Source organism: Mauremys reevesii, linkage group 2 (genome assembly GCF_016161935.1).
Source record: "Mauremys reevesii isolate NIE-2019 linkage group 2, ASM1616193v1, whole genome shotgun sequence".
NCBI classification, from domain to species: Eukaryota; Metazoa; Chordata; order Testudines; family Geoemydidae; genus Mauremys; species Mauremys reevesii.
The window spans coordinates 199,730,668-199,758,274 of NC_052624.1; the positions used below are offsets into that span (position 1 = coordinate 199,730,668).

The following is a 27,607-nucleotide window of genomic DNA, read 5'->3' on the forward strand; positions in this document are numbered from 1 at the left end:
TTGAAATAGCACTCTAAGAGTGAGCCACACTAATGCATTGTGGTGTACCGTGCACTACTTGGCCTGTTTAGGGGCATATTAGGAACTGTGAGGTGCTTGATGCACATCTATGAACATAACACTGTCAATGCACCTATTAATTTTGCAGTGCTTGCTGTAAATTTATGATTAGAACATCATGTCACTGATCCTTTGAGTTGTGTCCTGCAGTGCAGTAAAAAGTAAGTGGCTGCTTTCAGAACTGCTAGACATTTTATTCAGTAACAAAACCAATGCAAAGAAAAATCTCTGCAATTTAAAAGAAATTATGCTAAAAACTTAATAAATTAATGGAACAGAATGTAACACAGGGAAAGAACATTTATGTCCATTTTGCACATTTACACATACAGCAACTGTTGCTTTTACAGGTCAGTGTATGTGAAGCTGTGGTTGTCCTTAATGTCCCCCAGGATGGAGTGGTAGGAGTAAAGATGCAGCCCTTGATGCCATGAGGAATGTTGAGGGGAGATGTAGGGGTGCTGTAATGGAGTTCTCCATAGACTGCAAAGGAGGCGAGCCCATGATTGTTGAACTTGTAGGTCCACAAGAATCTGCAGCATTGATGTTTACTGCCAGAGAAGCCCCATTTTGCCCTGGTACATCTCCCTCTCATTTTCCTGCTGGGACTCCTGCTGCCTTTCTTATTTTTGAACCTTTAAGCTTTTCTCCACCGCCATGAAGACTAGATAAGTACTTTCCCTTTAAATCAAATCAGAGATTCTGCTGTCATCCAATGACTCCAGGAGCTGGACATCTGAGCTGAGACCTGGGGATCAGATGGGCTTGAGAGCCTGAGCTGTGGCACGAGCTGCAACATCCACACTGTTATACTTCGTGCACTAGCTTGAGACTAGCTAGCACAAGTCTGTTTGCCCCGTCTGGGAGGTTCACTCCCAGATGCCATGTCAACCTACCCTAAGATAAACATCAAATATCATGAGTCTGGTGATAAAATTGTGCAAGTTGGCAACACCGGGGTTAGAAGTTAGAATCCTTTGCTTGTGACAACATCTTCTTTTGCTGCGGAGATGATTATGATGCAACAGAGGGTTGTGTTACTTCAGCTGTGGAACAAGCATCATGAACCAGGTTAGCCCCCTCAAAGGTGAAGAACAGGTTTGTATGCATATGTCCCCTCAAACAAAAACAGGAGAGAAAAAAGATCATAAAATACCTGAAATGCAGACTTTTCTCTACACAATAGTTTGCACATTTTTCCCATGAGATAATTATCTGGAACCCGAACAGAAGTTCAGAAAGCTGTCTTTGGAGAGATGTGTTTGAAGGCTAATACTAGATGTGTTGAAACCAATATGCATTTTTATTTTGAAAAAAATCTGCCAGGCAGGAGTGGGAAAGAGGGACTTTATTTTTACTTTTTGGCACGAGGCTGATTTGCATGGAACATGGAATCTCTGAAATGCTATAAAATACATTCTCTTTCCTTTGTGCATAGGAGAATGACTTCTTTCCCTGCCCCTTGTGCAAGCTGCTCTGCCCCCACTGGTGTGGTGGCTTCTCTCTTCTCTTCCCCAGGGGGATGGACTATAAACCGTGTTCACATTTTTGTAGTCCTGTGGAGAAAAGCCATGTGTTAGGAACTCCAGTGATGCTCAGAGCAAATCCCAACACCTTTTATTGAAGGGGGGGTGGAAAAAATGGTCTTCCACATTTTTCCTGTGAAGCCAAAGCCAACCAGTCTAGCAGCAAGAAACTGGCTGCCAGAACACAAATGAAGGCATAACGATAACAGACAGACTGGGGAACGAAGCCCTTCTTAAACAGGCCAATCTTAAAACAATTTATATTTGCTCAAATGCAACCTCCTCATGCCCACTGCCGGGACAAAAGGACCTAAATAGAGTGTAACATCAATGATTTTACTGCACAGAGGACAGGGGCGGCTCTAGGAATTCCGCTGCCCCAAGCAGGACGGCGCGCCATGGGGGGCGCTCTGGCGGTCGCCGGTCCCACGGTTCCGGGGGGACCTCTTGCAGACGTGCCTGCGGAGGGTCCGCTGGTCCCGCGGCTCCGGCGGACCTCCCGCAGTCATGCCTGTGGGAGGTCCGCCAGAGCTGCCTGCCGCCCTCCCGGCAAAATGCCGCTGGGGTCTGGAGCCGGCCCTGACAGAGGAGGTAGGAAGCAGACGAGGCCTGGGTGCAACAGAACTCTGTGCTGTAGTGCAGATCTCTGCAACAGCACAAAGAGTGTTGGGACACCAAGGGTATGTCTACACAGCAAAGAAAAACCCATGGCTGGCCCATGCCACCCCGCAGCGTTCCAAGGCCTGAATCTCCAGCCCAAGCCCAGCAACCTACACAGCAACAAGACAGCCCTACAGTCTGCAAGCCAGAGTCAAACACCTGTAGCTGGCCTGTGCTAGCTAGTTGCTGTGTAGACATACCCCAAGAAGCCAGTGGCTCTGCCAGCAGACAGAGGCAGAAAACCTCATCTCCCTCATCAAACCAGCGTAAAGCACAGAGGTCCCCAGGTGACATTACAACTCACAGGCTCAACTGTATACCAACTCGCTTGGGGGTAAGGTCGTGTCCCCAACAGCCCTCTTAAGTCCCTTGCTCAAAGGCACATATATTCAGGCTTTGGGAGAAGGTGTAGGAAGGGAGAATTTGGCTCATTAAAAGTAAAATCTGCCTGTTGGTCTCAAGTACTGTAGGTTTCAGAGAATCTTATTTATCTCATAACTGAAGAATAACAGATGACATCTTCTTGTAGTGATAGAGGTCCAAAGGTGCTATAGATTTATGGCCCAATGTAGAAATCAGAGGTATACAAAGGATAAGGACAAATGGAATCAGAACCTTCCTCTAAAACACAAACAGAACCTTTTGAGGTTAGAGATTTTATTTTCTTGTGTTTCTGTGCTACCTGGTTTTCCCTAGGATCTGAAGCAGAGTATTTGAATATCATTAAAATAACTATTCTTGCAATATTTTTGACCTGGCTAAAACTAAGAAACCTAGGAAAACTCAGGAGGAAGCTTGCCCTTGTTAGAATTCTAGCCCAATTTCCAGATCACAGAACTTCACATCATGTGATAAACTTTGGAGAAACATCTGCTTCTCCAAACTGAACTTTGGAATCTTTTGGGATTGGCCAATCACTCATCCTGAGGGGGTGTCATAGGTTGGCTTAAAAAATTAGCAGCGGCTGGAAAAGTTGCTGCCCCTTCAATTGCAAAGAAAGTGTGAAGGGTGAGTGGAGGGGTGGGGGGAGACTATCTCACCTGGCACTAATTAGCAATCTTTCTGCAGCCTCAGCAGAAAAACCAAGGACTGAATGAGCAAGGGGACTGAGCTACTTACCCCCTATACCTGGGGTAGGGTTTGGAAGCTAGTATTCCCTGTGTTGTGCAGATAGAGGACTTGAGCATGGTTACCTGAGATTTCTGCTCATCCTAATTTCTCTTGATACATAGGCTTCCTGGACAAACTGAAATCCTTATTTAATTACATGAATTAGAGATCTCTAACACCAAGTTTGTGGGTCTTTTTAACCCAACATATATATCATTGCCAGGGTTTAGCATGTGGCTTTCTCCACTGGGCCAAATTTAGGTTTGGTGGAACTCTAGTGACTCTAGTGACTCAGTGAAGTAATGCTAGGAATGAACGTTGCCCACCTGCAGTACGGGGTTTTAGTAAGTACACATGGTAGGCCCAGGAAATTTCCAGCTACCGTACAGCTACAAAGCTGATAACTTGGATCCCCTCGTTTCTTTTTAAATGCTTTCATGCTTGTTACTAGTGCCAGCTTAGGTATCCTGGCAGTGTTGCCAACTCTTGTGATGAAATCATGGGTCTTGGAGTCACAGTCATAAGATTACAATGGACTCTTAGCTTACTTTAACTTCCCCCCACCCACCCCCTTCTAGCTCTCATGGTTGTGGAGAAAATCTTGAAAACATGAATCCGAATGATTCAAAAACCAGAGAGAAAAAAAACAAAAACATGGAGGGGGCGTAGTGAAATATCCAAACCACTGCTTGGAATCAGCAGTGTCAAATTCACCATTCCATCTTTTTGAGGTAGAAAAATGGAATTGAAAGTGTGACATTTATGGCAATTTCCTTCAATGGCTTTAGGAGATCTTACAGAATTAAATGTAAATAGCTGTGGAGTTCATTGTATTACATGCAAAGGTTATGTATTATTGTGGGCCTGGATGATCAAAGGATTATGTTGAACAATGTTGCAGACAAAAATGAACGTTTGAGACAATACATGTGAAGTTGATTTACTGGGAAATATCTAGGAGGGGGATGAATGCAAACTCCACCCCGCACCGCCACCTCCAGAAATGCACAAAACCCAGCCCTTTGAAGCTATGCCCTGTCTGCTTATTACCTGTTGCCAGAGTACCAAGATCAAAGGCCCAAACCATATACAGAAGTGACTCAGATTCATGGGTGTGCTTGTTCTGAGCTTATTATGAACTTGTAAGCACAGAAAAACTTCTTAGGTGGGGCTTGAAGAACTGATCACCTGCCACTGTCTTTGTTGGAGTTGGCGTGATCTCTGTTAAGCTTATTAGCATGCAGGCAGGTTCTTTTATTGTTTTTAATGTTTCTCTGTAAGGCTTTCACCTTCAGAATAAATGTGCTTGATTGGAAGATCTGTGTGGTAACTTAACTATGGCCAATTATGCTGCTGATAGCCTCTGAGGAGGAAGCAAAGCAGCCCTGTTTAGTCAGTCTGACTTGCTGGGAACTCATGGTGTAGGCAGGGAACTGTGCAGCCTGGTATAACCCAAGTCAAGAATAAGAGAGACACACCTGTCTCTGCCCAAGAGAGGTGATGACTGAGGAGCTGGGAGCCTAACGTGGGTGCCGTCACTGTATTATGAGAGGGAAATAGAGGTTCAGGGCAGGGGGTTGGGTGCAGGGGGGCCGCGAGGAGCTCGTGGGCCACAGAAAATAACCTCGCAGGCCACATGCGGCCCATGAGCTGCATGTTTGAGACCCCTGCTCTAGAATCTTTCAGGATGAAAAGTGCTATGGAAGTGTAAAATAGGATTATTGCCTGCATCTGAGAAGTGACTGCAATTGCATGGTAGGGAGATCCTGTGTAAAGTTACCCAGTGATTGGAAAAGGTATCAGAATCGTTATCCCTTTCGTAACAGGAGACATGAACAGCAAGGGGTTAAAACTTGCTCACTACCTCACCACAATTGCTTACATTCTGTTGCTGGGGGTAGTAGAGGCTGCTGCTTTTTGTGCGATCACATCTGCATGGCAGGTTTTCTCATGGCTCCAGACTGTTGGAAAAAAAAAAAAAAGTAAAACCATAAAGCCTTTTAATCTTGACTGTGATTGCCAAGTAGATAGTGGTGTATAGAATTTTAAATTAGCTACACTGGATGCTACGTGGACAAATGGCTACCCCTGCTACATGTATGTCCGTGAGTACATCTAGTTTTATGCAGATAATTATGTTCACAATTTACCTTTAATAAAACTAACTTCTTCTGGGCTGTCTTGCAATATATAACTAAAGATTCAGTGGCTCAGATCATAACTTGCTGTAGATCAGCTTGACAGAACTGGAGCTGAAAGATAAAACGCAGCTTTTTGCCAATTAGCTGTAACTTATGAATGTTTCAGAGGAAGGGAAAAAATGGCTAATCAAACCAATAAGATAAAAATCAAAAAAGAATATATAAATCACAAAATTTCTTCTTAAGCCAAAAACTCTACATGAAAATGCTCATCTTAATAATGCAATTAATGTCTGATGTCCTGTAATTTGTAATGCATGTTGCTGAATCAGAAGCACAAGAAATAACCCTAGATCTCTCCTCAGCCATTCCAGAACCCTGGCAATATATGTGTGGTTAATAAACTCACATCCAGGGAAGACCACTACAGGTTAACTCATATCTAGAACAGCAAAGACCTTAGGCTTGGTTCTGCCATCTTGTACCCTTTGTCACTAATTATACTTGTGCAAAGAGTGTGCACAGTGAGTGTAAACTGCTACCATTCTGATCTGGTAGAACTTTACACCCCTATGCACAAGTATAAATGAATATACTATAGATGTAAGGCAGGGGAGAAGAAGGTGCCTGTTGTCTGAAAAACCAAAAGCCTAGAAAGAAGAAGGATGGTTTTATGATTAAGGCACTAGACTGGAACCCAGGAGATCTGGGTTCAATTTCCTGTTCTGACAGACAACCCATGTGATCCCTGGGCAAATCTGCTAACCTCTTTCCTCCAATTCCTCATCTGTGAAGTGTGGACTATAATACTACTACTTTACCACATAGGGGAGTTGTCTGGAAAAAATAATGTGTGTTTGTGAAGCATTTGGATATTACGGTCTCTGTATATATGGATTTATTCTGCATCCATTGCCATGGCATCTGAATCCTGTACAAAATCTAAACACAATCCCATAGATCTACTATCCACATGGTTCGCTAAAGCCATCCTTACCATTAGCTATCAATAAATGAACACCCTCACATTTGCCACACCAAGATACCATTAAAAAAAAAGATTTAATAAGCATTTAGTGCCTGATCCTGCCCCTCTGAAGTCAATGGCAACCTTACCTATGGGTGCAGGATCAAGCGCTTTGAACCCATCTAATAAAAGCTTTAATGAAGAATGGTAAATGCCAGGTTAGAGATCTGAAACAAAACTGCCATGGACTAGAATTCTGTGATAGTTATACAGTCTTATAGATAAAGGGATCTGAAAGCCAAAAGGTAACATTTACATGTATCAAAGTTAAATAGGATTCAAAATTTGAATTACTCCAGATATTGTCCTTTATCTACATGAACAGTTCTCATGCTGTCACTACGAGCTGGGTGTGTAGAATAAAAGAAAGTTAAAGGCTTTGATTCTGATTTCATACCCACTGGATTTACATCAGTGTACTTCCATTGACTTTGATGGAGTTAAGTTATTCTTGATTTACACCAGAGTTAAGTGAGATCAGAAACAGACTCTCCATTTTTCTATTTTGAAGGGGCATGAAATTGATCAAGAATCCTACTCAGAATTAAAATTTAAAAATAAAACAGTAAAAAAAAAAAATCCAAAACAGTTTGCCTTCCCTCTCTAATGCCAGACTCTTATCTGGCTTCCTCAGCAGTAGAGGTGGAAGAAATAGTGATTTTTTTTCTGGGAAATTTCTCACAAAATTTGTCACCATTTCACTTTGGAAGACATCACACCACTTTTTTCTGCAAAACATAGAGGGTGTGAATAATTTTGACATGAACATTTGCAGAGAAGTTGACCCTTTCACTTGAAGGGGACAACTTCCATACAAAAAAAAATCATAAAATTTGTGCAATTTTGGTGAAGTGGACCAATTTTGGAAAAGACACAATTGTACAGAACTTTGATCTTGTGCACATCTGCACCAAGCACTTTCATTTTCCACTTTTGATATTAAAAAAAAAAAACCTGTCTTTTCACAGATTTATTTCTGTGCCAGTATTTACAAGAAACTAGAGGGTTGATTTTATATACTGTAGTACTGAAAATTACTCTTGGACTTGAAACAGTTAGCTTGATGCCAAGTTTTTGCAAAAGCCAACAAATGCCTTGGATTTGTAGTTCATGAAAGCTTTGCTCTCTGAAGGACTCACTGAATTTTCCTGCCAGCTAATTGGTGGTAAAATGGTTCTAGCACTTCTGTGAAAATCGTAGCGCTGTTGATTAGCGATTATAATGCACTGAACAAGACCTTGGAGAGTACACGGGATTTTAACAGCAGCTAATCTTAACTAGAGGAACAAAAGGTGTATGATACGGTTGGTTGAAAAGATTCCCTTCCCCCACTCCCTCCCTTTGCCCCCACCCAAACAGAAAATTGTAACTTTGCAGAGACAAATTAAAATACAATAATGTTTTGATTCAGAAATACTGCTGCAGTGCCTCATGGGAAATGAAGTCCAGCTGGGGAGCCTGGCCTATAGAGGAGAATGAGGATATGAGGCAACTGAACTACAGCTCTCATGAGTAACCGTATCCAAATCATTTTTGGCAAAAATATTTCGATTTTTGGCAAAAAATGAGAACTTTTCTCTTTTCAAACCTTCAATTTTTCAGCAAAAAATATTTTTTTTTCTGCAGAATACTGAGTTTTTCACGAAAAAAATGCTTCATGTCAAATGGAATTTTCAACACAGATCGTTTGGCCAACCCTACTACATGCTTTTCAATTTAATGTCTGGTCTAGAAAAGGTAGATCGGGAATGTCTGTTCTCCCTGTATCATAAAAACAGAACAAGGGGAAATTCAATGAAATTAAAAGATGGGGGGGGGGGAATCGATAAAGGTAATACCTTTTCATACAACGTGGGATTAAACTTTGTAACTCATTGCCACAGAAAGTTGAGGCCAAAGCCTCAACAAGATTCAAAATAAGATTGAATATTTATATGGCTATCAAGAGTTATAATTAATTACAACAAATTTTTGGAAGGTGCCTTGTGCTTCATGTTTGAGCCAATCTCTATGAGATACCAAGATAAGACCTAACGTGGGGGGCAGATTATCCTTACTTGTGCCTGCTGCATGGTTCTTACATCTTCCTTCCAGATCTGATTGGCAAGTCCCAAAATCCAGACCCGGCAATGGACAAAGCAGCCAAGTCATTTTTGGTGGGGGCAGGGGAAAGAGAATGTGAAATTTTAAAGAAGTAAAAGTTAACCAAATGGTTCTGATTCAAATAGAATTTTTGGTGATGTATCATGTCAGTTTTTCTTTCAACCACGATTTATCAGATCATTAGATTAATATTTATTATTTCAAGACCTATCTCCCTTCAGATATAGGTTTATCTGACAACCTTCATCCAGACATAGTGATATCTTTTCAAAGCATTTAGCCAAGAAAGGTTGCCCGGTATATTTTCACGTACAAGTGAAAATTTGCATGTACAGACAATTCAGCACATTCTAAAAATAATAGATTAGTGATGCAAGTGGGGAAAAAAGCACACTGTGTGTCTATAAGCTAAACTTACCAAAGGAAAACACTCATTTCAGATGTTATCTTCCGGAAATCTAGTAAAGAAAAAGGACAGGTTCTGTATGTTTAGAATATAGCTTGTGTAATCACATTCTACAGATAATTTGATGGTTGAACATTCACAAAGCTGAAGACTTAAAGATAAGTTACACATTAATATTAGTTCTGTGCTAAAAAATGGTTCTAACACACTGTCAAGAAAGAAAAAAAAACAGGAGTACTTGTGGCACCTTAAAGACTAACAAATTTATCTGCAGCTCACGAAAGCTCATGCTAAAATAAATTTGTTAGTCTTTAAGGTGCCACAAGTACTCCTGGTTTTTTTTTTGTTTTTTTTTTTGCGGATACAGACTAACACGGCTGCTACTCTGAAACCTGTCAAGAAAGAAATATTTCCATCAAGTATTTCCACAACAGTGCTGGCAGTTAGACCTCAAAGATCATTTTTGGGGAGAATGAAAATTTGACAAGTTTGAGTTTATATTTTTACTGGTAAAGTTAAAAATAAGGTTGTCCTGGTTTTTAAAAAAAACACCAGAAAAAAAGACAGACACAGAAATGACTGGATGCTGTAGATTCCTTACCGTTGTAAAAGAAATACATTAAAACACATCTGTGATACACATTGCTGAAGGCTGGAACAAATGCTGAGCCTAAAATTGAAATCATATACAGTACAGCATATGGAATTGACAAAAAAATGTAAAGAGCAACTTTTATTTTAACAATTTTTAGCTAAAAGATTCTGATTCTGCCATGATAGTTTTAGATAAAGGTGCATTATACTTATTCATTACTTTCAGGTATTCAGTGAAGAGGCCATAAATGACAACAAAATGCTGAATTTTGCTATAAAAATTTTTTATCCTAAATATTTTTCCACATTCTTTCCTACTAACTGGTCAAACATCATCTTTGCTCGTGGGGACTTGCATTAGAGACCCTCTCACTATTCTAAATGGAGGAGATAGCTCCAGTATCTCAGATACTACCGTTTGATAACTGTTGGCCTTTTAATAGCAATCATTAACCACATGAGTATCTATGAATTCTCTGAAAGAGTAAATTGTGAGTTTCTAAATTTTCAGGATTACAAAGAAGAGTAAACTACTAACTACTTGAAAATATAGCCCAAAGTGTCAGTGACAGGGTTTTCTTTCTGCACGGCCTCTGTCAACGTGAGTAGTTCACTTTGAGCCGCTGATAACTATGAACTTTAATCATACGCTTGTATCTGAATTCAATGAGAGAAATGATAGTCTCAGTACTGTCCTTTTCACACCATCTTGAAGTTTGCCTCCACCTATACTTGTCTCTTCCAGAGTACTGGATTTTTGTTGTATGGTTTCTTTTACAAGCAAGTTTAACCTATGTTGTGGTTTTATTTTTGCAGTCCCTGTCTCTCTCATTCTCCTCCCTACTGCATTCCCCCCCCCCCTCCTATTTTAATGATGCCATAAGAGTGGAAAACTAAAATTGTTTCCACTGTTTTGATTAATTAGTTTAGCCTCGTCAGAGGCTTAGGCACCATTTACGCCCTCATCTGTGTTCACACACTGCTTGCCTGATTCAAATTCTCCCTCAATTTGTTTTACAGCCTCCCACTTTCACCCCAGTCCTGTGGACAGGTAGAATCTTTCCAGCTTGGCTTCTCTATGAAAGTCTGGGAATGCTTAATAATTTCCTTTTTACTTGCAGTTCATCAGTTTTTCAAAGAAGCTGCCATCTCTCTTCCATTTCCAAGTACCCAAGTTCCATTTAAATGACCTTCCTGGTATACAGTGCAAGTTCACTGTTACAGAGGTGCTGGAACATACATACCACTGTTAACACTGTGCCTCAAGTTCTCTGAATAATTTTTACCAGTTTCACCAAGAAGTTGCTGTTACTGATAGTGTGTCGATCCATAATCTACTGAATGGACTCTGACAGGAAACTAAAGCCACAGAAAAGGGTCCATTCCACCAAAACTAGGGCTCAAACAGCAGACTAATGGCCTCAAAGATGACAGAAACAGAGATTTAAGTCACAGAAAATGTTTCAAAGATTATTGCAAAGGGAGAGAGAGAAGTGAATTATTGAGGAGGAGAAGGGAAACTCTTCCTTAGAAGCTGTTCTTGGTGATGACTATTTTTGGCTGTAGGTTAATGTTTTTTATGATCTGTTTTAAGAAGCACTAAGCTTTTCAGGGCAAGGACCATCTTTTTAAGCAGCTGGGTGGGGGAGGAGGTACTCATTTGCTTTATGGGAGAAAAATAAAAAACTAAATACTGTTATGTATAGCTTTGCTAAGTAATAACTGAGGGGACGTGTGTTTACTTCTGACAGATGCTCGCAGACCATTAATGGCAAGGACGGGAGATAAATTTAGCATGGTAAAAGGGGAATAACTAGAAATAATGACAACATTAAGAAAGTCAAAATTTAGACAATGTCAGAAATATTTATCTGTTAGTGTGAGAAATAGTCTCTCAAAGACAATGGTGGAAATCCCATTGTTTGAGATTTTTAATTACACTGGGAAAAATAATATAAAATATACTGCAAGGCACAATCCTGCATTGTCAGGGGATGGACTAGAAAACTTAAAAGGGATTTTTCCTCCATAATCGTTATGATTTTATGAAAAGGAACGACTGGTTGCAGGCAGAACCAGTGTGAAACCCAGGTGTTTCTTGAATACTGAATATTGAAAATGCATGTTTTTAAAGTGTCTGTGTCCATGTTTCAGGACATATCCATTCTCATAACTGCTAAAGCTGAAGGGATTGTGCCCAACCATTTTCCCAAGCAAAGTGCTTAAAAAACATTGCAACCCATTAAAATAGGCCCAGGATATTTTAGCACTGGCCTCTCTGTAATATTCTGATATTGCTGCACTTGGATGTTGCTACCATCTCTATGGCTGGTTAAGGAAAAGGCAGGTCTGTTCCCTATGGACATTTCTGGGGATATATACTTCTGAGAGACAACTTCTGGATGATTATCAAAAATTCCTCTGGATCCTCGTCATCTAAGCAAAAAGTTTGAGACTGTCCATTGAAAAAGCTACGGATGCCTACACAGACCTGTCTCTTCATCTGCTCTGTTACGTGCTCAGCCATAGAACTGCAGCCAATATTTGAATTTAATCACACAGAGGTGCCAAACCCCCACAGAGTTAGAAAGAAAAAAGGGTATGAATCATCCTGAAGGCTTCCAGATGTGATGGTCCCATCACCTGTTATAATGCACACATTAATGTTGCAAAAGCATTTGACTTTTCAGGTTTTGCATTGACAGCTGGACAGGTTTTCATTATTATTTTTGGTATTCACTCAAAACATTTTCTGCGGTGCATATATATCATAGTTTAATAGCTTTTTTTTTCTCCAGTTCCTCCTCCCCACAAAGAAAATGGTTGATAAGCAATAACTATTTGCAGTTCCTGCAACTCAGCAATCCTATGCAGGGCTGGTGCAAGGATACTTTGCGCCCTAGGCGAAACATCCACCTTGCGCCCCTCCCCCCCACCCCTCCCCGCAAAGCATCGATTATAAAAACTTTCAAAAATGCATACTGCATAATATGGCATTGTTCATTAGAATTAATACACGTTCGGCTTGAAAATTTATTAATTTCATTATTTAGTCTACATATTTAATGAAAATAAATGACCTGACAGGGTGTGGGGCTGGCTGGCATCAGGCAGAGGGGTGCAGCAGGGGTTGGCTGGAGACAAGGGGGTGTGTGACTGGCTGGAGGCAGGGAGTGTGGGGCTGGCTGCGGGCAGGGCAGGGGGTGCAGCAGGGGCTGGCTGGAGACAGGGGGTGCGGGGCTGGCTGCGGGCAGGGCAGGGGGGTGCGGCAGAAGCTGGCTGGAGACGGGAGTGGGGCTGGCTGGAGACAGGGCAAGGGGGGTGCGGCAGGGGCTGGCTGGAGACAGTGGGTGTGGGGCTGGCTAGAGTCAGGGCAGGGGGTGTGGGGCTGGCTGCAGGCAGGGGGTGCAGCAAGGGCTGGCTGAAGGCAGGACAGGGGGTGCGGGGCTGGCTGGCTGTGGGCAGGGTGGCGGGTACCAGGGCCATACATAGATATTCTGGGGCCCTACACCGCCCCCCCCCCCACACACACACACACACTGGCTTTGAGGGCAGGGGGAACCACCCCCCAGCACTCCCCAGTGGCATGGCTGGGGCTGGGTCTCTGCACTTCCCCCCGCCGGTGAGTGCAGGCTGGCCCTGCTGCAGAGCTCAGGGGAGTGGGGGCGGGCCGGGCTGAGCAGGGGCAGGGGCCCTGGAGAAGAGCCAGAGCAGCAGGGAGCAGCGCCCCCGGTGGCCGAAGGAGGAATGACATCACTTCCCAGCCGGCTGGAGCTGATCAAAGCCGCAGCGCCAGGTGAGCATCCCAGACATTTTGGGCACCGCTTTTTGGAGCCCTCAAATCTTGGCGCCCTAGGCGGCCGCCTAGTTTGCCTAATGGTTGCACTGGCCCTGATCCTATGCTTTTCTGGTAGTGAGGTTTTTAAGACACTCAGACTCCTTTACAGTAAGGTAAGGGACACAGAATGTGTCTGAAGTAAAAACCCTCCGCAGTTCTTAGGTTTCTGCTTGGTGTTCTCACATTCCAGCTAAGAGCATGTTAATCTGTGCAATATTATCAGGAGTCATCAAGTAGTGCTATTACAGACAGCCTTAGAAGTTTTGAAAACATAGGCAGTTAGATGTTGGAGAAATGCTATTGTCAGTTGTGGTTACAAGAGTGAATGATTGTCCCAAAGAACACCTCATCCCACTGGGATGAGACAGGCTCAGTAACACAAACCTTTTCCTGGACTACCAGTACTGGCTTCATGCTATGCGGCCTGAGCTGTTGAGTCTTTCTCAGCGACTTCCTTCACCTCGGGTAGCTAGGTGCAGCTCCTGTCCTGTATCTTCGCTGCCTATGTTAACCATCATTTTCAGGGTTCTCTGAGATAAAATTCCACCAACCGAGGGGTGGAGGCAGCCCAGAGGCAGACCCCCTATTATACGGGTTCATCAAGTCTGTCTTGATGTTGGACCCTTAGGCCGTTGCAGCCCCAGAGGAATGGACTAAATGGCGAACGATCGTGATGGCCGGTCATTTGGGTGAGTGTTGAAGTAGTAGTTGTGGTGCAATTCTTTTAGCATCTGTGGCTATTACAAGTAAATTCATGCCTTAGTCTCTCTAACTAGAATAGTTTCTCAGGTACATAAGCTCCTGCCTACAGGTTATTCCCAGGCAAGCAAACAACTGCATTACATGGCAGCAGAATATTACACTGTAAATCACACAATCAGTATTAAGTATTACTGCTGTTGATGGGAGAACCTCAGAATACACTGATGACACTAAACTGGGAGAAGTGGTAGATACGCTGGAGGGTAGGAATAGGATACAGAGGGACCTAGACAAATTAGAGGCTTGGGCCAAAAGAAACCTGATGAGGTTCAACAAGGACAAGTGCAGTGTCCTGCACTTAGGACAGAAGAATCCCATGCACTGCTACAGACTAGGGACCGAATGGCTAGGACGCAGTTCTGCAGGAAAGGATCTAGGAGTTACAGTGGACGAAAAGCTGGATATGAATCGACAATGTGCCCTTGTTGCCAAGAAGGCTAATGGCATTTTGGGCTGTATAAGTAGGGGCATAGCCAGCAGATCGAGGGACGTGATCATTCCCCTCTATTCAACATTGGTGAGGCCTCATCTTGAGTACTGTGTCCAGTTTTGGGCCCCACACTACAAGAAAATTGGAAAGAGTCCAGCGGAGGCCAACAAAAATGATTAGGGAGCTGGAGCACATGACTTATGAGGCGAGGCTGAGGGAACTGGGATTGTTTAGTTTGCAGAAGAGAAGAATGAGGGGGGGATTTGATAGCTGCTTTCAACTACCTGAAAGGGGGTTCCAAAGAGGATGGATCTAGACTGTTCTCAGTGGTACCTGATGACAGAACAAGGAATAATGGTCTCAAGTTGCAGTGGGGGAGGTTTAGGTTGGATATTAGGAAAAACTTTTTCACTAGTAGGGTGGTGAAGAACTGGAATGGGTTACCTAGGGAGGTGATGGACTCTCCTTCCTTAGAGGTTTTTAAGGTCAGGCTTGACAAAGCCCTGGCTGGGATGATTTAGTTGGGAATTGGTCCTGCTTTGAGCAGGGGGTTGGACTAGATGACCTCTTGAGGTCCCTTCCAACCCTGATATTCTATGATTCTGAATATTTGGATGCTGATTCGCAGTGAACTTCCAAAGCCCTTCAGGCAACCACTCCCTCTTTCCAGCACTAAGTCTTCTCTTTTAGCCTGCTGCTCTGCTCTAGAAAGATCACAAAAGGAGCGGTCACAGAAATGCTGCTTTCTACATAAAAGCTGACTAAAATCTAATGAAACAAAAATCTGGGATACTGTCACACCATGACCTGACCTTACTCATGTGGATGTGGGGCTGACCGCAGTAGATCTTTCATTCAATGGCTTAAAACAGAAAAGCAGCATATCTGAACTATGATTTTGGCGTTCCATTTCCCCTCTGGTTCCCAGAACTCTAGGTAGAAGAAATAAAGAAATCACCTTGATATATGACTTCTGCTAGCAAAACCAGCCAAGAAAGGTGAAGTCAGGTTTACAGTCTCACGTCTTTCCAACCTGCACATCAAAATGCATGCAGAGGAGATTGAAGAGTTTGCTAGGCTTAAAACCACAGGCACTCACTGAAAGAGAAAACCACTTTAAAGAGAGTTAAGAAACCAGAGGTAAGAAGAAACATACATTTTCTTAATGGTCTCATTTTTACTTATATTTCTGAACACATGTGACTACTGGAGTCTAGTAAACAAGTGTCATTCACTCACCACATGTCTCATTTCCCTGCTATAACAAACAAGATATTTGATAACACTCTGAGGGTGGATTTTTCATTCATCCATTCAATTTAATCCTATAGGCTGCGTCAGCAGCAACTGGATGGTTTAGGACAGTGGTTCTCAAACTGTGGGTCGGGACCCCAAAGTGGGTCAGGCCCCCTTTTTAATGGGGTCACCAGGGCCGGCTTAGACTTGCTGGGGCCAGGGGCTGAAGCCAAAGCCCAAGCCCCACTGTCTGGGGCCGAAGCCTGAGGGCTTCAACCTTGGGCAGTGGGGCGATCAGATTACAGGCCCCCTGCCTGGGGCTGAAGTCCTTGGGCTTCAGCTTCCCTTTCCCACCTCCCCCAGGGCAGTGGGGCTTTGGCTTTGACCCCACCCCCCACCCAGGGTGGCAGGGCTTGGGCAGATTCAGGCTTCGGTCCCCCCTCAGAAGGGGGTCGTGGTTCAATGGAGTTTGAGAATCCCTGGTTTAGGAGAACTGGCAGTAGGATAACAAAGCTAATAGGATACTGGGATTGTCAGTTAAAATCCAGCTCGCACTGTTAGCAACTAAAAATTGTTTAATCCTGACAGCTATTCAGTAATCTCAGTCCAGTCCCAGTAGAAAAGTTGCTACTTTATAAAAATCTTTGGTCAAAGGTGCAGGAATCGTAGAAGAGATCTCTGTTCTGAGATTACTGGTACTTCCTGGTTTTGGATGCACTGCAAATTCCACTACAACAATATTTTAGTACTTTTTCCAGTCCTAGCTAAGATCATGTGCAAGAAGTGCACCAAAATTAAATACAATAAAGAAAAGGGACCCAAACCTTTTCAAACCTCTGAGACTCTTTTGAGTTTGGAATAAAAGATACTTGTGAGTTTTAAATCTTATAGGAACCAATTTCCCCCTCCCTAGTTTTTAATATAAGCAACAACCATGACCAAATGGTGTGAATGTTAAGGAATATACTCATGTTCCAATTACTATTGACAGAGCTGGTAGCATTTTTTAACGTGTTTTTGGTGTGAAAAGTGTGAATAAGTGCTATAAGTAAATACTTATTCAGTAATGTTAAATGCTTTTTACCTATCATATTTTGAGATGGCAAGGAGAAGGCTTGACTTCTTTTCTTTGGGGCTGTGTGGCCATTAGCCTCATATAGCTTCCTAGCCAAATCGCAAAACTCAGGTGATTAATATCAGTCCTTCTGTTATCAGCCGAGGCAATAAAAACAAACACTATTTTGGCAAGTTAGCCAGAAAACATCCCTAATCCCTTCTGGGGACAAAACAGATAGAGCATTTCTGCCAATGACAAAATCCCAGATTGCTTCTGATCCTAAATCACATTTTAGAGATTCATCATCATGTTGGTGCCTTGCAACATGACAGCTGTTTTAAGGCAAGGAAGGTGGTATATTGTTCAGATGTCAACTGCAAGATGCTAAGACCATTCACAACTGCCAGCCCCAAACCTACTTACGGAACTGATCCAAAGCCAACTGAAGCCAACAGCAGTCTCGCCATTGACTTCAGTGGACTTTGGATCAGGCCCTAAGTGAATAATTGATTGATCTTATCCAGAAAGGTTATAAGGCAAGAGAGGTGGTGAATGGTTGAAGGAATCATCTGTAAATGTTTTAGCGCTAAGTAAAACAGGTGAGCTCTGGTAAACCTAATAATTCTGCCTTTCAGTTGCAGGTAACTGTTACAGTTGAGGTGATCTCTACTAGAGCCAAATTCTGCTCTCCAGTGTACATGCCTAGCTACCACTGATGCATGCATTTGAGAGCAGAAGTTGACTCCCGATTTTTACTTTCTACCTTTTACTTGACTTGATTCGTCACCTCCACAGAGCTGTAAAACAAGAATGGTTCTTCTATTTCCCCCTTTGAAAGCTCAGTGAATTATGGATGTAAAAGCAATACTTTTCGCATAAATCTAAAACTTTACCGTCAGCCAAACACCTCATCTAAAATGATGAGTTAGCTCCAAACAAGTTCTCCTCTCCTTTGGCAAGGAGTTGAGCTGGCAGTCCCATCACAGAAGGTTTTTTATCATTATAACAGTTCTTGTTGCTGTGTGAAGAAGCCAGATTTGCTAATGAAAACCTCTCTCTCTCTCTCCTCTGTGTATGTGTGTGTGTGTGTGTGCCATTTTCAATTATAAAAAGATTTGTGAAGGGTTTTTGAGGATGATGTGGTGATTCTTTGCCTCCTTACTACCGCCTGCATTTGTCTTTTTATTTTCTCTCTCATCTCTTTTCTGATGTTCCACATCCCATCATGCCACACTGCACTGGTTAAATAAACCCCTAAATCTAGCTTTTGTGTAGCTCTAATCCTTTTATTTCCTAAATCTTTTTTAATCCAAAGGGCTTCCTTTCATCTCTTTAACTGTCAGTTGGGTCACTACTGTTTCCTATCAACAGCTCCTGCAAATCCAGTATGGAGTTAAAAAGCTTTCAAGTGTGTCTATGATTCTCATTAGATTCTACTCTAACTATGCAACACCTGCTAAATGCCATATTGCTGTTGCTCCCCACCAAGCCACCCCAGACAGCGTGCACTTCACTCCAACACTAATCATGTTAGGAAGCACTGAGAAGCACTGTCCTTTTTCTAGAAATCTCCCTGCCTCAGTGCCAGCCCAAACAAGAGCAAGCGAGAGGCTCAGCTAAATGTATGTCACATAAGGTAGTGTAGAAGAAAACAGGAAAAGGCCTCAACAACTGAGAAATCACAATATAACTTCTCAGTGACTCAGAGAAAGCATTTTGGTGTATGTTTGTTTTAATGTGCAAAATCTCTGCTTACGAGAAAGGAAAGCATCCAACTTTCTCCCTTAGGCCTATGCTTCCCCTCTTGATCCCTCATTGACCAGCCATCAAACAGACCTAGTGCAATAAGGGGTTGAAGGATAGGTAGAAAAAGACTGCATCTTTCAAACAGAGTCAGAACTCCTATCCCCACACCTGGACCCCCACAGACTCAAGAGGAGTGCTGACTGAGTAAGTCACAATTCCCCCAGGGACTCCCATGGCTGTGCATCCTCTTCCAAACACAGTAAATGTTTTCAAAGCCACAATATGGGCCTTTGTCTTTGTCTCTTAATTTTGAGCTGAAGATTGATCCCCTGTGCTTCCTGATGAAGTAATAATCAAGTACGTCAGATGTTTCGGTGACCTTAGTTGTTTTTTACATGCATTGGAATGCAGGCTGCTAAGACGACATGGGTTCACTTTAAACTTACTGCAGGGTGCCTGGATACCTCAGTGAGAGAGATTATTTTAACATTGGGGTTATTTTTTCCATATCAGTTTTGTCCATATTTGTTAACGATTTCTTTAAATAAAGTAGAAGTACCACACACAGTAGGTTTAATTTTCTCAAAAGCATATTTAGGACCCATCATCTCTCCACACTTTTCCCACAGTTTTAAAATGAGCACCTATTGATGACTGAGTGATGTCCACACTGCTTTGGTTACAGTGGAAAAAATAAATGAGATTTTAAGCTTGGAACATCAAGGACAGTTTTTAATTATTAAAATTAATGTTTTGTTGTGGAAAAGAAGGTTGTTTTAAAAAAAGAAGCGCACAAAAAGGTGTGTGTGTCTTATTGTGAGTGCGTCTTATTGTGACTGCATGGTTCAAGGTTTTTTCCAATCTCTGTATGGTCATTTATAAAGCAGTGAGTTGGAATTTGCCTCCACCGGGGATTAGATCTCTAATAAGACAACATCCCATAATAGCAGTGCCGCTAGTGTATCAAAAGCAAGACACCACTCTCCAGCTGAGCTGTCAAATCAACCAGGAAACCAGACAATCAGTCTCTTATTAAAAACATAGACAGATAGTAGAGCTAGTAAGAAAATGAGATTTATTTATTATTTTTTGGTTTGTTTGGGTGTTTGAGTGATTTATAATTTTCACATATACCATAAATGTCATTTCCTGTGAACAATCTCTCTAACTTGCAATATCTGATTAACATTGGCAGGTTAGAAAGCAATTCGAATTACTAAAATAAGGCCAAATCTTACTGTCCTTACTGAGACTTTAAGCAAAACTTGTATTGATTCAAATGCAACTTCTGCCTGCAGATTTGTCCCTATATTAGCCATTCTGATTGCTTTCTACAACCTGCTAACTTCATTCAGTTGGATCTAATACAGTATACTAAATAGCTTAGATTCACACAAAATGCCCTATGGAGATAAAAAAACTGGTGAGAAATCTCTACAAATAAAGCACAAATCTTAGCAGCAGCACTTCAGCATTCTAGATTCTTGACTATCACTTGTGCGTATTATTTAGCTTCCATACAAGTATCGTCTCAGGATGTGCTCAAGGGTTTTAGGAATCCACAATACTGGCAGTTATTTGCCTTCGGGTGGAACATATGCAGCAGCAAAGCTCATACTGAAAAAATTTTAAATGCACTTTTTTCCTTCCCTCCTTCCATGTGCAGTACTACATTTCATATCAAAATTGGAAGTTGTATATTACTAAACAGTAAAAGTGTGGCAGGTGGATAGTAGCGTTTAGCGTAGAATCGCTATGAAGGCATGCATGCACATGTTTTGTGGTAGCTGTGAATGCTACCATATCCTGGAAAAGAAAATGTTTGGGGCCCCAATTCAGCAGTCTACCCACGCACAAGAAGTCCCACTGAGTTCAGTGAAACTATTCATGTACTTAAATTTAGGCATTTGCTTAAGTATTTTGTTGAACTAGGTTTCAACATAGCCCTCTGCACACATTGGATGGCAGAATTTGGTCATTACAATACACAATACAATACAATACAATCTAAAGGTCTTGGACAATATCCAAATCCTGAAATAAATGGGGTTTTATATGAAGTGCAGGGGAGAGGAACTGGCAGCCAAGCTATAAGAAGGCTGCACTCTGTTTCTCCACCCTGTAGTTCAGTTAAGAGAATGCCAGCCAAAATATCCAGCTTTAAAGGGGTCGTGCTCTAGTATATGAGATTCCAGTGCATTCAGGGGAACACCACTGAACTGAGGCTAAGCAGGAATTTCAATCCATCGACCTTTAGTAAGTGAGTATACACTGTATGAACTATTTTCTATAAATATAAGACCCAATATCATTTTGAAAGTGAAGGCAAAATCCCCATTTTAGTTATGTCTTGCATAAAGTCTTTACAACCCTGTCTCTGTATCTTATCTCCCACCTAAAAAATATCTTCCGTAAAACCTGGGAAGGTGTCCAGCATGGGCTTTCTGATATCCTCTGAGTGTTGTGATATGGGCACATCGTTTGCTACCTGCTTAATTGCTTTGAAGATCGCTGCAACCTGTTGGTGATCAGGATTGATCATTTTGGAAATAAATTATACTTCATGTCCTTTTACACAGAACATGCTTTGTGTTACTAATCTTCCATACACGTCTGAGTGGCACAGCGCATCTACATTCTTTGGTACTGTAAGTTCTGGTACCTTAGATTCTAGATAGGGCAAGCCAGACAAGTTTAGTCAAACTACAGAAACTCTTGAACAATAATTCAGCACAGCTGAAAATGCAAAGACATGGCCAATGGGATGTGAAGTGACTGAAGCGTGACTATACAATAAATATAAACTTTGTCCTCTGCGTATCAGACTGACACAGCACTTTCTGCTTCCTCTCCATCGTGCTCACAGACAATATCTTCTTAAATTTTGCCTTAGTTGTTGTTTTCCTCCCCCCATTTGGTTTCATTCCTATACAGAACCTTTATTTTACCCAGACAAGAATGTTGTATTGGAAATAACTAAAAATTAGCCCAACTCACAAAATTAAGATCTGAATTCAGAACTGGATTTCAAACCCCACTTCCAAAAAATTCAGGGATATTGAACTGAGGGTTACAGATCAAGTCGTTATACAGCTAGGGCAAGAGATAAAATTCTGATCTAGATCCCAACCCTTTTGCCCTGCCCCACAAAGGTAGGGAATCTGCCAATCCAGGAATGCCCTGCATGCCCCCTTACTCTCAGTAATAATAGTAACTGGTCCTAATGGGAGTTTGACCAAGTTAGGACTGAGTAAATCTGAGTAGGAACTCATGGTTTGGCCCAATAATTGTAATTTTAGTTATATCTCCCCCTCCATCCAGCCAAAGTGTTTATAGCTTTGTCTAAAACAGCTCCCTCAAAAAAAAAAAGAACAAATACAGGCCGCTGTTCAGGGGAGCATCTCAGTTCAGGAAGGATGCTTAAGCATAGGCTTAACTTTAAGTGTATGCTAAGGTTCCATTGATTTCACTGAGGTACTTAGGTACTTAAGTCAATCTGTTCAAGAAGGACACTTAAGTGCTTTCCTGAATTGGGGCCATAGATAAGCAAGGGGATCCAAAGAGAGAAAAGTTAAAGGAGGAAGGAAAAATAAATAAACATGGTATCAGTCAAACCAAAACAAGTTTGGGAGAAAGGGAGAGAGAGATTTCAAGGGAGAGTGGGTTTCAAACTGCAGAAAACACCTGATCACCCATTGGTTTAATACAGGACTGTGGAACACTTAAAATACTGGCTTGTGTCTGCGCAAAGATACCCATCAGACTAATACTAAAGGAGGAGGTATCAGAACATATCTATGTCTCAAATCAGCAGCACTAGTTTAATATCAATCTGCAGGGTTGTGAGTTCAATCCTTGAGAGGGCAATTTAGGGATTTGGGGATTTAGTTAGGGATTGGTCCTGCTTTGAGCAGGGGGTTGGACTAGATGACCTCCTGAGGTCCCTTCCAACCTTGATATTCTACGATTCTATGAATATAAAGAATGCAGGATGCGTTCATAGGACCTGGCTTGCTCAAAGCCGGTGAGCAACATGCATTCTGAACTTGATGACAGAAGAGCCCTGCTAAAAGATCTGCTAAGAAAGAAATACAATAATTGATCTGCATGATTACAAAAGCCTGTGATGCTGTGAGATTGTCTTGAGCTAATTAAGGGTACAGCCTATCCATATGACACCACTGAAGAACCACGGTTAACATATGGCAGTGACACAAAAATTCCCTACCTCCAAACAAGTCCCTTCAACAAGAAGAGACACGAAGGAAGAGAACCAGCTTGGTAACAGGAGCCCCTACCCAGCAATAATACTTCTATTTTCCAAGGATTGAGAACAAGATTGAGATCTCCTACACTGGGGCTGGAAATATTGCCCAGGCAGCCCTCTAGCACAGAACCCCTATTTGCAGGAACTATAAAGTAACACAAATATATTGATAATATTCTTGCTGCATCTTTATACAATAACACCATCAGGAGGTCACACAAACCTTTAACCACATAGGTCAATCCAATACTTGTGGGATGCTGCATACAAGTCCCTGAGCAATGAGATAAGACTAACATTTGTGAGTTTGTGTTTATTTTTCCCAGACCTTTCGCTTTCAGAAGCAGGACCTATTGGAAATCTCATGAGGCAGTCTGTTCACACAAGATTTCCAGTCCAATTCAACAGACACATGATGAGTCCAGACGAGATTCTCCACAACATGCCTTAACCTGACTTGGGAGGTTAAGCTACGAGAGGTTAGTTCAATCTACGTGACCCTTTCAGTCCTTCTTCTCTACTGACTGATCGCCTGTTTTGGGGGTCAGGAAGGAATTTTTCCCACTGAGGCCAAATTGGCAGAGGCCTGGTGGGTCTTTTGCCTTCCTTGCAGTTATAAAACAGAGTAGGACTTAGAAATTAACTAGCCATTTGTATGAAAGTTTCATTCAACATAACTTGTAGCTAGTGTCCAGAGCAGATAAAAGGCCAAAAACTCCAGCTCCCAGCAGTAAGAGAAACTACCAAAGCCTTTTGAAATGTGCATGTTAACAGTAACTGATAACGAGCTAGTAGAAATTACAATGGCTGTTCTTTATGCTATAGATCAGTGGTTCCCAAACTTTAACAGCCCGTGAACCCCTTTCACTAGCATATCAAGTCTCAAACTCCCTCCTAAAAATTAATATTTCCAGGGATTTTCTCCTGTACCTGAGTATAAATTATAAAAGCAGCGATCTTGGAAATATAAAATTTGTTTTTATGACATGCTTATTACACACTATTTATTATTAACTATCATTACAGTATTTTTATTACATTATGAAAATGGCAACACTCTTCCAAGATCTCTCTTTCATAGCTTGTATCACTTTGAATAAGCCTGTTATAAGACAAGGCTCCTGTGTTTCTTCAAGGAGTATCAGATGTGAAACAGCAGGAAGGTATTTGAGAAGCCAACTCAAAAGAGTTCCTCCTACACAAGCATTCAGGTCTTGAGCAGTCCAGGCAAACGGCGCACGTTACCAAAAAGCTTAAACTTGTTCTTCATAATAAAACAATCCTAGCTGCCTATTTAATTTTAAAAACAGCAAAAAATATTCACCTCCCTTTCCGTTTCTTATAAGGAGTTTTGAAGTTTAAATCTCCTCAGTGTGATAGATGCGCTTGCTTTGATCTGCTTAGCTCTTGGAAGTCTAGGGGCGCCAGGCTGCTGGCCCCATGCTGCCCGGGGTCCCTAGGGACAGCTCTGTCCGCCATTAGGGAATTTTTTCCCCGAGAACCCCCTGGAACATTTCGCGAACCCCAGTTTGGGAACCACTGCTATAGATATATGAGTGACAATCCCAGTGACCCTTATTGCTTCCACTAGCTGATAAATGTGGGCTGTATTTTAAAGAAATACAGTTCATAAATCAGTTATCCACATAAACTACATAGTGCTTGGGAGTTTATAGACCTCCAAATACACTGTGACAGTCTGATAAATATGATCCTTATTTACTAAGCACACGCAGATAAGGCTTTTCATTCTAAAGGCAACTTTTGTGTAGAGGTACAGAACCATTAATGGCACCACTGCACTCAGCATCCAATTCTTGGATGATTCAGACAAGAAAATGCTCTCTGAAGTATTAAGCAATCTGTTTCAATAAAAAAAGACTAAGGTGAATATCAACAGGGACAGATCAGTTAGGCCATCACAATTCTTCTCTTCCTCCTCCCACCTCCCCCCTCGCTCACATTGCCAACCAAATGTTTATCTCTTTCTGATCTTTATACCATCCTAAATGCTATGGACGATCATATCATTAGTGAGGTTTGTCTGGGCAGCCTTGGCAGGCCTCATCAAAGCAGCCTGACAGAGATCTGCAGAATTTTCCTGGGAGTACGCTACCATTTCACAGCTAACAGCAAAAACGCTCAATCGCAGCACTGTCTGCTTTGATTGACCCCCTCTCTGGATGCATCTGGATGGAGCCTCAGACAAGAGGAGCTTAGAAATAAATTGGCTGCTAGCCCTGCTGTGGCTCAAAGAATTTGAAGGGGGGGGGAGAATGGGGGGGGGGCTGTGTTATTTCCAGCAAAGGGAGAGATGGGGCCAAAAGATACCTGGCATTTGAAAGAACAGTGTCAAAGTGTCTAAATAACATTTACGAAGCAGGTATTAAGGACTGGGTTAGCCAAGGTATCATTTGAAGTCTTTTACTCCAGCACCAAATTCAGTGCCAGCGGTGGGTCTGATTCTGCTCTCACCCTGTGGTAAATGAGGAGAAATGCTACACAAGGTGGAGAATGATGGCAAATTAGGCCCATTTTTTCTAACGTCACTTCAAAGGTGCAGAAGAATTAATACTTGCCAGAGATTGCTATAGCTCATGATTCTGTGGTGAAATTCAGGGAAAGTGTAGCTGCTGGCTGCTTGACCACAGTCAGGAAATACTTTACTACTTCAGAAGGTGGATATGAGCATATGCTGACAATAGTCCATTCTAATGGTACCAAGACAATTGAGCATTATACTGTCTCTTTTCAGAAATGATACAGTATGCTACATATACAGTACAATATTTACACATACCTAGCAGTTACACATACCAAGGATTCTTGTTGGCTCTGTTAATGCAAGTAACATTTCAGGATGTCTATATATTTCAGTGGAATATTCATCATTCTGGTATGTCAATAAGTACTTCTTGCATTCACTGGTGTTACCATGAATTCACACTAGTGTAGGTGACAATTTGGTCAATGTTATATAATAGACATAACCAAAACATCTAATAGAATCAATTATTGTTCTACAAATACAGAATCAATACCTTGTGAACTCAAAAACAAATTCATTGATAGTAAGAGGGAATGTTGAAGTTGTGGAGAAACATACTTTTAAGCACAGACATATTAGACTAGATTCATTGGCTTCAATGAGTTACAGCAAATGAATTTGGTCCTTTACCCTTAAAATCCACTCCTACTTAAAGGTTTTCAACATACTGGTATTCTTCTATTTATTTTCAGGGTTTATACAATGTTTAAACTTAGTGGTTTCTAATGTAGGATACAACCTCTTAATTCTGAGCCATTAGCCCACTTGAAATAATCATTTGGGGTGGGGGCGGGTTTCATTCATATGACAGAATAAACAATTGTTTTTACAATTCCTATTTAGGAAACAAATGTACCTGTAACACAAAAGCCATGGGGCCTGCTTCTGATCTCATTTGCTTTAGTGTAAATCAAGAGGATCTTCACCAGTGTAAACAGACCAGATCCTTAGGTAACACTGCGAGTGGAAATTAGGGGGTGATATGCAGAGCTTGTGTACAGTCTGACTTGTGCTGCTCTGTACTGGCACAATGCCATTTCATGCCTTCCTCCAATTACACTTCCCTGCAATAGCCACAGTGCACTGAAGAGCTACCCCAAGGTAGCTTTATGGTAATCACTTCTCTCCTTTCTCTTTTATAACAAGGAGATTATGCAAGGTACACACCTCTACATTTCAGGATCATACTTGCACTGGGTTGAGCCTCCCTGGGCCACTTAGTAAGTTTTTGTGGCCAATGGCGCTGCTGTGCAAAGCAGACAGAACACAACTGAGATTCTGGCGCAGTGCAGTTACACCTGTGTTAAAGCATCATAAGTGAAAGGCGAATCAGAACCTCACTCTGGAAAGCAAAGTGTACATCTATGAAAAAAATCCTTTAAGCCTCAGAGTGCCCAATGGATTCCATACTTCTGGCCATTCTCCCCTGAAAAGCAAAAGGGTGGTATGATTTTGGAGTCTCCTTGTCCCATATTTAAATGAACTTCCATTCCTTTACTGACCACCTGCCCCTCTTGTGATCAGTTAAATTGTTGGAGTAACACCATATTTAAGCACATGGAATTTATTATGCAACTATTTTTCCTGCTGAGCAAACCCTGAAATGAGTCCAAACATCAGGTACAGATTGCCATTGAGCAGGAGGGAAATACAAGATCTGAATTAGGTGCTCTCAGAGTAGCAATAGTTTAGGATGTCTAAAATCAGTTCCAAAATTCAGAAAAAGGACAGATAGCCCCGGGGAGCCTTAAAATCATCAAGTGTGTATTATGGTGAAAGGGTTTTACAAGTCCTCTGTGGCAAATTATGAAGCACCTCATGCAACCTTATTTCTAAATATTTTCTCAGTTGACATCAATGGAGCTACCCTAATTTACACCAAGGAGAATCTGACCAGTTGGGTCAAATTCAGTCTTGGATTAAAGAGGCACAAATCCTTGATTTTTAGTGGGATTACTGCTGACACAGTGGGGGAGAGAGGATCAAATGTTTCTTTAAAAATCAAGTCAATCTAATCTTAGATCAGAGACCCTGAAATCCCTTATTCCTAATCATATAGTTATTGCATGATGCCAGTAAAGAGCAGAGTTAAGGTT

General features: G+C 41.8%; 1 long non-coding RNA gene across 1 annotated transcript in view; it reads right to left on the bottom strand.

Annotated features, from left to right (window-relative positions):
* Positions 1-1,408: 1,408 nt before the first annotated feature.
* The window catches only part of LOC120399506, a 51,395-nt gene continuing 25,196 nt past the window's right edge, over positions 1,409-27,607 (bottom strand). Inside the window, exons 2-5 of the long non-coding RNA XR_005595200.1 lie at positions 9,046-9,085; positions 5,507-5,608; positions 5,239-5,317; positions 1,409-1,616 (exon numbers count right to left, since the gene is read on the bottom strand). This is a non-coding gene — a long non-coding RNA (uncharacterized LOC120399506). The remainder of the gene's footprint in view (positions 1,617-5,238; positions 5,318-5,506; positions 5,609-9,045; positions 9,086-27,607) is intronic.